Source organism: Ovis aries, chromosome 11, assembly GCF_016772045.2.
Source record: "Ovis aries strain OAR_USU_Benz2616 breed Rambouillet chromosome 11, ARS-UI_Ramb_v3.0, whole genome shotgun sequence".
NCBI classification, from domain to species: Eukaryota; Metazoa; Chordata; class Mammalia; order Artiodactyla; family Bovidae; genus Ovis; species Ovis aries.
This window is the reverse complement of record NC_056064.1, coordinates 2,113,059-2,125,122: the sequence shown is the minus strand read 5'-3', so window position 1 is coordinate 2,125,122 and position 12,064 is coordinate 2,113,059. Positions and strand designations below refer to the sequence as shown.

Genomic DNA, 12,064 nt, shown 5'->3' with positions numbered 1-12,064 from the left:
TTTTGATAAAAGTTCTCCAGTAAGTAGGCATATAAAGAACATATATCAATATAATAAAAGCCATATACAACAAATGCACAACAAATATCATCCTCAATGGCGAAAAACAAAGCATTTCTTCTAAAATCAACAATAAGACAAGGGTGTCCACTCTCACCACTATTATTCAACATATTTTTAAAAGTCCTAGCCACAGCAATCAGAGAAGAAAAAGAAATAAAAGAACTCAGATTGGAAAAGAAGTAAAACTCTCACTTTTGCAGATGACATGTTCTTCTACATAGAACATGCTACAGATACCACCAGAAAATTACTAGAGCTAATCAATGAATGCAGTAAAATCTCAGGATATAAAATTAATACAAATAAATCCCTTGCATTCCTATATACTAACAGTGAAAAATCAGGAAGAGAAATTAAAGAAATATTCCCATTTACCATAGCAATAATAAGAATAAAATACTTGGGGATAAATTTACCTACAGAAACAAAATACCTATATTTTACATATATATATATATATATAAAATTGTAAAACACTGATAAAAGAAATCAAAGATGACACAAATGGAGAATTATACTGTGTTCTTGGATTGGAATAATCTATGTAGTGAAAACAAGTATGCTGCCCAAAACAATCTTTTGATTCAACACTACTGCTGCTGCTGCTGCTAAGTCACTTCAGTCGCGTCTGACTCTGTGACCACATATACGGCAGCCCACCAGGCTCCCCCTTCCCTGGGATTCTCCAGGCAAAAACACTGGAGTGGGTTGCCATTTCCTTCTCCAATGCATGAAAGTGGAAAGTAAAAGTGAAGTTGTTCAGTCATGTTGGACTCTTCGTGACCCCATGGACTACAGCCTACCAGGCTCCTCCATCCGTGGGATTTTCCAGGCAAGAATACTGGAGTGGGGTGCCATTGCCTTCTCTGTGATTCAACACAGTCCCTATTAAATTAACAATGATATTTTTCACAGAACTAGAAAAAAAAAAATCACAATTTGTATGGAAACACAAAAGATCCCAAATAGTCAAAGCAATATTGAGAAAGAAGAATAGAAGTGGAAGAATCCACCTTCTTGACTTCAGACTACACTATAAAGTTACAGTCATTAAGACAATATGGTACTGGTACAAAAACAAAAAGATAGATCAGTGGAACAAAATATAAAGTCCAGTAATAAATCCACACACCAGTGGACTCCTTATCTTTGACAAAGCAGGCAAAAATATACAGTGGATAAGACAGTCTCTTCAGCATGTGGTACCAGGAAAAATGGTCAACTCCATATGAAAGAATGAAACTAGAACACTTTATAATTCCATGCACAAAAATAAACTGAAAATGGATTAAAGAGCTAAATTTAAATCCAAATACTGTAAAACTCTTAGAGGAAAACATAGGCAAAACACTTTCTGATGTAAATGAACCAAGATCCTCTATGAGCCACCTCCCAGAGTAATGGAAATAAAAACAAAAATAAACAAATGGGACCTGATTAAATTTAAAAGCTTCTGCACAATGAAAGAAACTATAAACAAAGTGAAAAGACACCCCACAGAATGGGAGAAAAAATAGCAAACAAAACAATTGACAAGGAATTAACCTCCAAAATACACAAGCAGCTCATGCAGCTCAATACCAGAAAAATGAACAACCCAATCAAAAAGTGGGGAAAAGACCTAAACGGACATTTCTCCAAAGAAGACGTACAGATGCCAAAAAAACACATGAAAAGTTGCTCAACATGACTCATTATTAGATAAATGCAAATCAAAACCACTTTGAGTTATCATCATATGCCCGTCAGAGTGGCCATCATCAAAAATTCTGTGAATAATAAATGCTGGAGAGCATGAGAAGAAAAGGGAACCTTCTTATGCTGTTGGTGGGAATGCAAACTGGAACAGCCACTATGGAAAACAGTGTGGAATACTGTTTCCCTGAAAAAATTCCCTAAAAAAATTGGGAATAGAACTGCCATTCAGCTAAGAAATCCCACTGCTGGGCTTATATTCCAAAGAAACCATAATTGAAAGAGACACTTGTACCCCAATGTTCATTGTATCACTGTTTACAATAGTGAGGATATGGAAGAAACCTAGATGTCCATCAGGAGATGAATGGGTAAAGAAGTTGTGATTCACGTACAAAATGAATATTACTCAGCTATAAAAGGAATGCACTTGAGTCAGTTCTAATAAAGGGGATGAAACTGGAGCCTATTACACAGAGTGAAGTAAGTCAGAAAGAGAAAGACAAATACTGTATATGAACACATATATATGTAATTTAGAATGATGGTGGCAATGATTCTAAATGCAGGGAACCAAAAAAGACACATACAATAAAAACATATTTTGAACTCAGCGGGGTAAGGTGAGGGTGGGATGACTTGAGAGAAAAATATTGAAACATGTATATTATCATATGTAAAACAGATGGCCAGTGCAAGTTCGATGCATGAAGCAGGGTCCCCAAAGCTAGTGCTCTGAGGCAACCCAGAGGGATAGGATTGGGAGGGAGGTGGGAGGGGGTTTCAGGATGAGGGAACATATGTGTACCTGTGGCTGATTCATGGCAAAAACCATCCCAAAGCTGTAAAATACTTATTGGCCAATTAAATTAATTTTAAAAAGTCATCACATTAAATAAATATGTCACTTGGAAACAAAGAGGTGGGCACATACATGTGTTGAGAACACGGTGGTTGAAAAGGGAGGAACTGTTAATGTAGGCACGTATCTCAGAAGTTCAGGCTTTCAGACAGGGGTTTCATAATACTAGATGGCTTAGTTGTTCACAATATTACGTGGCATTTGGAATTAGCTACAGTAAGGGATTTAAAGTTGCCTGGAGGATGGGCACAGAAAGGCTGATTCTGCATGCTCTGTCATTTGGGAGGGTGGAGCTGCTGTGCCTTCCTGTTAACCTCTGTCTTGCAAAAGGTACAGAAATAGGAGGGATGAATTTAGTCATCTGCCATCATTCCTTTCACTGGATCGTTCTCTCTCATCTCACCTAGCTGTCTCTTCCTTTCTTCCATCATTTGAATGTTGTCCATAGTCAGGTCAACCCACTTATTGAGCAGACCAAACAGATGTCTGTTTGTTGTAAACAGATGCCATGTTTGCTTTTTATTAAGTTTTTCCACTTTATTCTGCAAGCATCACCCACCACTTGAAATTTACAATGTCCAGTTTGTATGCACACAAGTATGGAATATCTCTCTGATTTATAAGTTCTTGCTTCCAATTAGGACTCAATAGTCCTTGGCCTGTTTTGAAATATTTAAATTATTCTGAGTCTTCTTCTGCTTTGTAATGTTTACTAAGTACTTTGTTTCTATCTACAATGTCTATATAATGGCTTCCACATGTTTCCATGCCTGAGTCTCCAGTTAATGTACATTCTCCTGGGTGCCAAGATCTGGTTTTTGCCAGGTTTCAATTTTAATCAAAAAGCCTTCTTTCATGTACTCACTTATATTAACAGGTCTGCAATAAGAGTTATCATGCCATGCTTTTTCAAATATATTCAGGGTTCCTTCTTGGACCAGCATTTGAACAAATATGGACAATTTTCTCTGTAAGTGGTAGACATTGTGTGTGTGTGTGTGTGTGTGTGTGTGTGTGTGTGTGTGTGTGTGTGTGTGTGTGTGTGTAGTGGCCTTTCTCACTGTTCTTTTCATAGGTGGTGTTTGCCAAGACCTTCACATTTTCACCATCACCCATTTCATTTCCACTGGCCCCAGCCATGGAATATAGCTGCTCTACTTGATATTCTTCTACAGACATAGGTAGGATGACCCCATACTCTTGAGCAAGATTATGTTTCTTCCAAGATGCAGAGCTACTGACTGGCTACCCAGCTCCCAGTGATCTTCCCAGCAGTGACATTCATGGCTCAACTGGACTGCCTGTGCTCCTTCTTGTGGCCTGCTTTGTCTCCACCACCCTTGTGGTCAATACTCACACGCCTGCTACCCCTGCCTTGCTTTTCCATCAGTCATTTCTTTTAAAAACAAGGCAAGATACCAGTTGAAAGAAAGCTATAAGATAGTGATGAAATTAATCAAAGATGATACAGACGAAATGATATATCATATTCTGGGATTAGAAGGATCAATGATGTGAAATGACTATAATATCCAAAGCAACCCATAGTTTTAATGCAATCCTATCAAATTAGCAATGACATTTTTTCACAGAATTAGAATAAAACAATTTACAATTTGTATGGAAACACAAAAGACCCCAAATAGCCAAAACTATCTTGAGAAAGAAAGGCACAGGCTGGATGAATCAGGCTCCTTGATTTCAGATGATACTACAAAGCTGCAGTAAGTGAGACTGTATGGTACTAGCACAAAAATAGAAAAAGAGAGGGAGAGAGAAAAACAACAACAACAACAACAACAACAACAACAGATTAACAGCATAGGACAGAAAGTCCATAAACAAACCCACCCACCCAAGGTCACCTAATCAATGAGAAAGGAGAAAGGGAGAAAAGACAATCTCTTTAACAAATGTGTTGTGAAAACTGGACAGCTACATATAAAATAACAAAATTAGAACACTCCATAACACCACACACACATACACACACACACACACAATTAATTAAATGTCTAAATGTAAATCAGGACACTATAAAACTTTTAGAGAAAAGCATAGGTAAAACACTCTGACATACACAACACAAAGACTTTTTTGATTCACTTCCTAAAGTAATGAAAGTAAAATCACCAGTCTATGTCCGATTCAGGATACAGCATGCTTGGTGCTGGTGCACAGGGATGACCCAGAGGGATGTTGTTGGGAGGGAGGTGGGAGGGGGGTTCATGTTTGGGATCACATGTACACCCATGGTGGATTCATGTCAATGTATGGCAAAACCAATACAGTATTGTAAAGTAAAATAAAGTAAAAATAAAAATTGAAAAAAATAGACAAATGAGACCTAATTAAACTGAATAGCTTTTGCACACCAAATAAATCCACAAACAAGATTAAAAAACAACCTTCAGAATGGGAGAAAATATTTGAAAACAAAGCAATTGACAAGAGATTAATCTCCAAAATGCATGCAGCTCAATATCAAAAAGAGCAACCGAATCAAACAACGGGTGAAGACCTAAAGAGATATTTCACTAAAGCAGACATACAGATGGCCATCAAACATATGAAGAAATATCAACATTTCTAATTATTTGAGAAATTCAAATCAAAGTTACAATAAGGTATAAAGTTACATTCTCAGAATGGCCATCATCAAAATATCTAACAAACAATAAATGCTAGAGAGGGTGTGGAGAAAATGGAATTATCTTACACCTTTGATGGGAATGTAAATTGATACAGCCACTATGGAGAACAGTGTGGCTGTGCCTTAAAAAGCTAAAAATAGAGCTACCATATAACACAGCAATCCCGCTCCTGGACATATACTCAGAGAAAATTATAATTTAAAAAGCTGCATGCAGCCAACTGTTCATGGAAGTAATATTCACAATAACCAGAACACGGAAGCAACCTAAATGTCTATCAAAAGAAGAATGGATACAGAAGATGTAGTAAATATATACAATGGAATATTACTCAGCATTAAAGGCAATAAACATTGTGTCTTTAGCAGAGATGTGGATGGACCTAGAGACTGACATATAAAGTGAATCCAAATAGAGAAAAAAACAAATATGGCATAGATTAAAACATATATGTGGAATCTAGAAAAAATTGTATAGGTGATTTTACTTGCAAAGTAGAAATAGAGATGTATACAGAACAAATATATGGTTAAGAGGGAAAGGGAGAAATCAGGAGATTTGAGTTGACATATAGACAGTATTATGTATAAAATGGGCTGCTCTAGTGGCTCAAATGGTAAAGAATCTGCCTGCAATGCTGGAGTCCCAGGTTTGATCCCTGGGTTTGGAATATTCCCTGGAGAAAGAAATGGCAACTCATTCTAGTATTCTTGCCTGAAGAATTCTGAGACAGAGGAGCCTGACAGGCTACAGTCCATGGGGTCACAAAGAGTCAGACACAACAGAACAAAAAACACTCTCACTTTCACTTTCATGTATAAAATAGATAACTAATGGGAACTTTCTTTATAGGACAGGGAACTCAGTGTTTTGTGGTGAAAATGGGAAGGAAATTTAAGAAAAGAGGGGATAAATGTATATATATAGTTGATTTATTTTGCTGTATAACAGAAACTGATACAGCAGTGTAAAACACCTATACTTTAATTTAAAAAAATACAAAAGAAAACAAAATTGATTGTGGTGATGATTACATATATCTGTGAAATAAAAAACAAACAAACAAAAAACATTGAATTGGACACTTTGAATGGATGCATTCTGTGGTATGGTACATGAATTATGGTACAATAAAACTCTTAGAAATAAATAAACCTACATAATTTTTAATAGAAATGTGCCATTATTTTGTATGTCGTGCAGTTGTGTGTGTGTGTGTGCTTCAGTTAAGCTCAGTCATGTCTGACTCCTTGCGACCCCACAAATCGCAGCACCAGGCCTCCCTGTCCACCACCATCTCCAGGAGTTCACCCAGATTCACGTCCATCGAGTCAGTGATGCCATCCAGCCATCTCATCCTCTGTCGTCCCCTTATCTTCCTGCCCCTAATCCCTCCCAGCATCACAGTCTTTCCCAATAAGTCAACTTTTCACATGAGGTGGCCAAAGTACTGGAGTTTCAGCTTTAGCATCATTCCTTCCAAAGAAATCCCAGGGCTGATCTCCTACAGAATGGACTGGTTGGATCCCCTTGCAGTCCAAGGGACTCTCAAGAGTCTTCTCCAACACCACAGTTCAAAAGCATCAATTCTACAGTGCTCAGCCTTCTTCACAGTCCAAATCTCACATCCATACATGACCACAGGAGAAACCAGTGTCTTAACTAGACAGACCTTAGTCGGCAAAGTAATGTCTCTGCTTTTGAATATGCTTTCTAGGTTGGTCATAACTTTTCTTCCAAGGAGTAAGCGTCTTTTAATTTCATGGCTGCAATCACCATCTGCAGTGATTTTGGAGCCCCCCAAAATAAAGTCTGACACTGTTTCCCATCTATTTCCCATTAAGTGATGGGACCTAATGCCGTGATATTCGTTTTCTGAATGTTGAGCTTTAAGGCAACTTTGTCACTCTCCTCTTTCACTTTCATCAAGAAACTTTTTAGTTCCTCTTCACTTTCTGCCATAAGGGTGGTGTCATCTGCATATCTGAGGTTATTGATATTTCTCCCGGCAATCTTGATTCTAGCTTGTGTTTCTTCCAGTCCAGCATTTCTCATGATGTACTCTGCATAGAAGTGAAATAAGCAGGGTGATAATATACAGCCTTGACGTACTCCTTTTCCTATCTGAAACTAGTCTGTTGTGCCATGCCCAGTTCTAACTGTTGCTTCCTGACTTGCATACAGGTTTCTCAAGAGGCAGGTCAGGTGGTCTGGTATTATATTACATTTATTATCTATCCATTAATATTTCCTCTAGTGCTTGCTTTTTGAAACCAAACCTAAATCTTTGATAAGATCAATAAAATTGATGAAACATCAAAGACAAATATACCAGGAAAAAAATAAAGAGAGAAACACAAGTTATCAATTATGGAAATAATTGAGGTGACATCACTACATATTTTACAGACAAAAAATAATAATAAGGAATGTTATGGATAATAACATAGACATTAAATTGCAATATTGTTTATTTTCTGTGTATGTAAGTGTGTTTCTGCATATTTATGTATTATAATTTTAAAAAATGAGTTAAAACAAGGAAAAAAGTTATGCATTAATACAGAAAAGTAAATTTAAAAATAAAGTCATTTTGCATTATAAAGACAATCCAAGGAGCATTTGTTCTAATATATGAGCAGCTTTTTCAGTTCAGTTCAGTCGCTCAGTCATGTCCGACTCTTTGAAACCTCATGGACTGCAGCACGCCAGGCCTCCCTGTCCATCACCAACTTCCAGAGGTAACCCAAATTCATGTCCATTGAGTCGGTGATGCCATCTAACCATCTCATCCTCTGTTGTCCCCTTCTCCTCCTACCCACAATCATCCCTAGCATTTGGGTCTTTTCAAATGAGTCAGCTCTTCACATGAGGTGGCTAGAGTATTGCAGTTTCAGCTTGAACATGAGTCATTAAAATGAACACCCAGGACTGATCTCCTTTGGGATTGAATGGATTGGATCTCCTTGCAGTCTAAGAGATTCTCAAGAGTCTTCCCCAGCAACACAGTTCAATAGAATCAATTCTTTGATGCTCAGCTTTCTTTATAGTCCATTTCTCACATGCATACATGACTACTGGAAAAATCATAGCCTTGACTAGATGGACCATTGTTGGCAAAGTAATCTCTCTGCTTTTTAATCTGCTGTCTAAGTTGGTCACAACTTTCCTCCCAAGGAGTAAATGTCTTTATTTTCATGGCTGCAGTCACCATCTGCAGTGATTTTGGAATTAAAAAAAAAAAAAAAAAGTCAGCCGCTGTTTCCATTGTTTCCCTATCTATTTTTCATGAAGTGATGGGACCAGATGCCATGATCTTAGTTTTCTGAATGTTGAGCTTTAAGCCAACTTTTTAACTCTCCTCTTTCACTTTCATCAAGAAGCTCTTTAGTTCTTCACTTTCTGGCATAAGTGTGGTGTCATCTGCATATCTGAGGTTTTTGTATCTCTCCTGGCGAGCTTGATTCCAGCTTGTGTTTAATCCAGCCCAGTGTTTCTCATTATGTACTTTGCATATAAGTTAAATAAGCCTGGTGACAATATACAGCCTTGAAGTATTCCTTTTCCAAGTTGGAACCAGTCTGTTGTTCCATGTCCAGTTTGAACTGTTGCTTCCTGACCTGCATACAGGTTTCTCAAGAGGCAGGTCAGGTGGTCTGGGATTCCCATCTCTTTCAGAATTTTCCACAGTTTATTGTGATCCACACAGTCAAAGGCTTTGGCATAGTCAATAAAGCAGAAATAGATGTTTTCCTGTAACTCTCTTGCTTTTTTGATAATTCAGCAGATGCTTGGCAATTCGATCTCTGGTTCCTCTGCCTTTTCTAAAACCAGCTTGCATACTTGGAAGTTCATGATTCATGTATAATTGACACCTCGCTTGGAGAGTTTTGATCACTGCTTTGCTATCGTGTGAAATGAGTGCAATTGTGCAGTACTTTGAGCATTCTTTGGCATTGCCTTTCTTTGGGATCGAAATGAAAACTGACCTTTTCCAGTCCTGTGGCCACTGCTGAGTTTTCCAAATTTGTTGGCATATTTAGTGTAGCACTTTCACAGCATCATCTTTTAGGATTTGGAATAGCTCCACTGGAATTCCATCACCTCCACTAGCTTTGTTTGTGGTGATGCTTCCTAAGGCCTACTTGACTTCACATTCCAGGATGTCTGGCTCTAGGTGAGTTATCACACCATCGTGATTATCTGGGTCATAAAGGTCTTTTTTTTCTATAGTTCTTCTGTGTATTCTTGCCACCTCTTCTTAATATCTTCTGCTTCTGTTAGGTCTATACCATTTCTGTCCTTAATTGAGCACATCTTTGTAAGAAGTATTCCCTTGGTATCACTAATGTTCTTGAACAGATCTCTAGCCTTTCCCATTCTATTGTTTTCCTCTATTTCTTTGCATTGATCACTGAGAAAGGCTTTCTTATCTCTCCTTGCTATTCTTTGGAACTGTTCATTCAAATGGGTATATCTTTCCTTTTCTCCAATGATTTTGGCTGCTCTTCTTTCACAGCTATTTGTAAGGCCTCCTCAGATAGCCATTTTACTATTTTGTATTTATTTTTCTTGGGGATGGTCTTCCTTCCTGTCACCTATATAATGTCCCAAACCTTTGTCCATAGTTCACCAGGCACTCTGTCTCTCAGATCTAGTCCCTTAAAGATATTTCTCACTTCCACTGTATAATCATAAGGGATTTAATTTAGGTCATACCTGAATCATCTAATGGTTTTCCCCACTTTCTTCAATTTAAGTCTGAATTTGGTAATAAGGAGTTCATGATCTGAGCCACAGTCATCTCCTGGTCTTGTTTGTGCTGACTGTATACAGCTTCTCCATCTTTGGCTGCAAAAAATGTAATCTATCTGATTTTAGTGTTGGCCATCTGGTGACGTCCATCTGTACAGTCTTCTCTTGTGGTGGAAGAAGGTGTTTGCTATGACCAGTGTGTTCTCTTGGCAAAACTCCATGAGCCTTTGCCCTGCTTTATTCTGTCCCCAAGGCAAATCTGCCTGTTATTCCCAGGGGTTTCTTGAGTTCCTTTTTTCTTTCTAGTCCCGTATAATGAAAAGGAAATCTTTTTTGGATATTATTTCTAAAAGGTCTTGTAGGTCTTCATAGAACTGTTCAATTTCAGCTTCTTCATCATTACTGGTCAGGGCATAGACTTAGATTACTGTGATATTGCATGTTTTGCCTTGGAAATGACCAGAAATCATTCTGTCTTTTTTGAGATTGCATCCAAGTACTGCATTTTAGACTCTTTTGTTGACTGTGATGGCTACTCCATTTCTTCTAAAGGATTCTTTCTCACAATAGTAGATATAATGGTCATCTGAGTTAAATTCCTGTCCATTTTAGTTTGCTGATTCCTACAATTTTGACATTCACTCTTGCGATCTCCTGTTTGACCATTTCCAATTTGCCTTGATTCATGGACCTAACATTCCAGATTCCTATGCAATATTGTTCTTTACAGCATTGAACCTTGCATCCATTACCAGTCACATCCACAACTGGGTGTTGTTTTTTCTTTGGCTCTGTCCTTTCACTCTTTCTGAAGTTATTTCTCTATTGATCTCCAGTAACATATTGGGCACCTACTGACCTGGGAAGTTCATCTTTCAATGTCCTATCTTTTTGCTTTTTCATACTGTTTATGGGGTTCTCAAGGCAAGAATACTGAAGTGGTTTGTCATTCTTTACTCCAGTTGATCACACTTTCTCAGAACTCTCCACCATCACCTGTCCCTCTTGGGTGGCCCTACATGGCATGCCTTAATTTCGTTGAGTTAAACAAGGTTGTGGTCCATGTGATCAGATTGTTTTTGTTGTTGTTGTTAGGTTTCTATGATTGTGGTTTCAGTCTGTCTGCCCTCTGATGCCCTCTCTCAGTGCCTACTGTCTTTCTGGGTTTCTCTTACCTTGCACGTGGGGTATCTCCACATGGCCTCTGCTCCTGACCTTGAAAGTGGGGTAGCAGCAGCTTTTTGAAGCAGTATATGTGAAAAAAAAAAAAAGGATGCATGGATTGTATCTCCTCGCTGTTCAAGGGACTCTCAAAAATCTTCTCCAGCATCAAAAGCCTAAATTCTTTAGTACTCAGCTTTTTTTATGGCCCAACTCTCACATTTCTACATAACTCCTGGAAAGACCATAGCTTTGACTGTATGGCCCTTTATTGGAAAAGTGATGTCTCTTCCTTTTTTAAACTGTTTGTCAAGGGATTAGATGTGATTTTATATACATATGCACATAATAATCAGGTTCAATGTTAAGTGAATATAATGTATTCAGACATTAAGTAGAATTTTCAGCTGTCACCTTTTTCAAAGCTATTTTAATGAAAGTATCTAGTACTGGAAAGGCTATATAGGCTAACACACACATGCAATGAACATTACTTTATAAGGTCTGGAAGGTATGTGTATTTGACAAAATACGTCACAAGTCTTTCAAAAAAGGACTTCAACATTTTTGGCAATGAATTCCTCGTCTATCATTTATCAAAAACTTGTTTACTACAGTTTTAATTGCATTATATTTCATGAAATATTAGTTGTCACAATAACTAATTAGAAGGAAGTGGTTAAATTACATTATACATAGAGTACCTAAATAGACAAATATTAGAAATAATTCTTTAGAAGAATATATAACAAAAAGAAAAAAATATCTCAATTTATATTAGCAATTAAAAACCAAAACTTTTTTTATTCAGCCACCCAGGTTGTGTTCAACTCTATGAGATACCATGGACTGCCAAATGCCAGACCTCTCTGTC

General features: G+C 37.6%; 1 pseudogene; it reads right to left on the bottom strand.

Moving 5' to 3' along the window:
* Window positions 1–2,973: 2,973 nt before the first annotated feature.
* Window positions 2,974–11,228, bottom strand: LOC101119322 (phosphatidylinositol transfer protein alpha isoform-like; annotated as a pseudogene).
* Window positions 11,229–12,064: the final 836 nt, after the last annotated feature.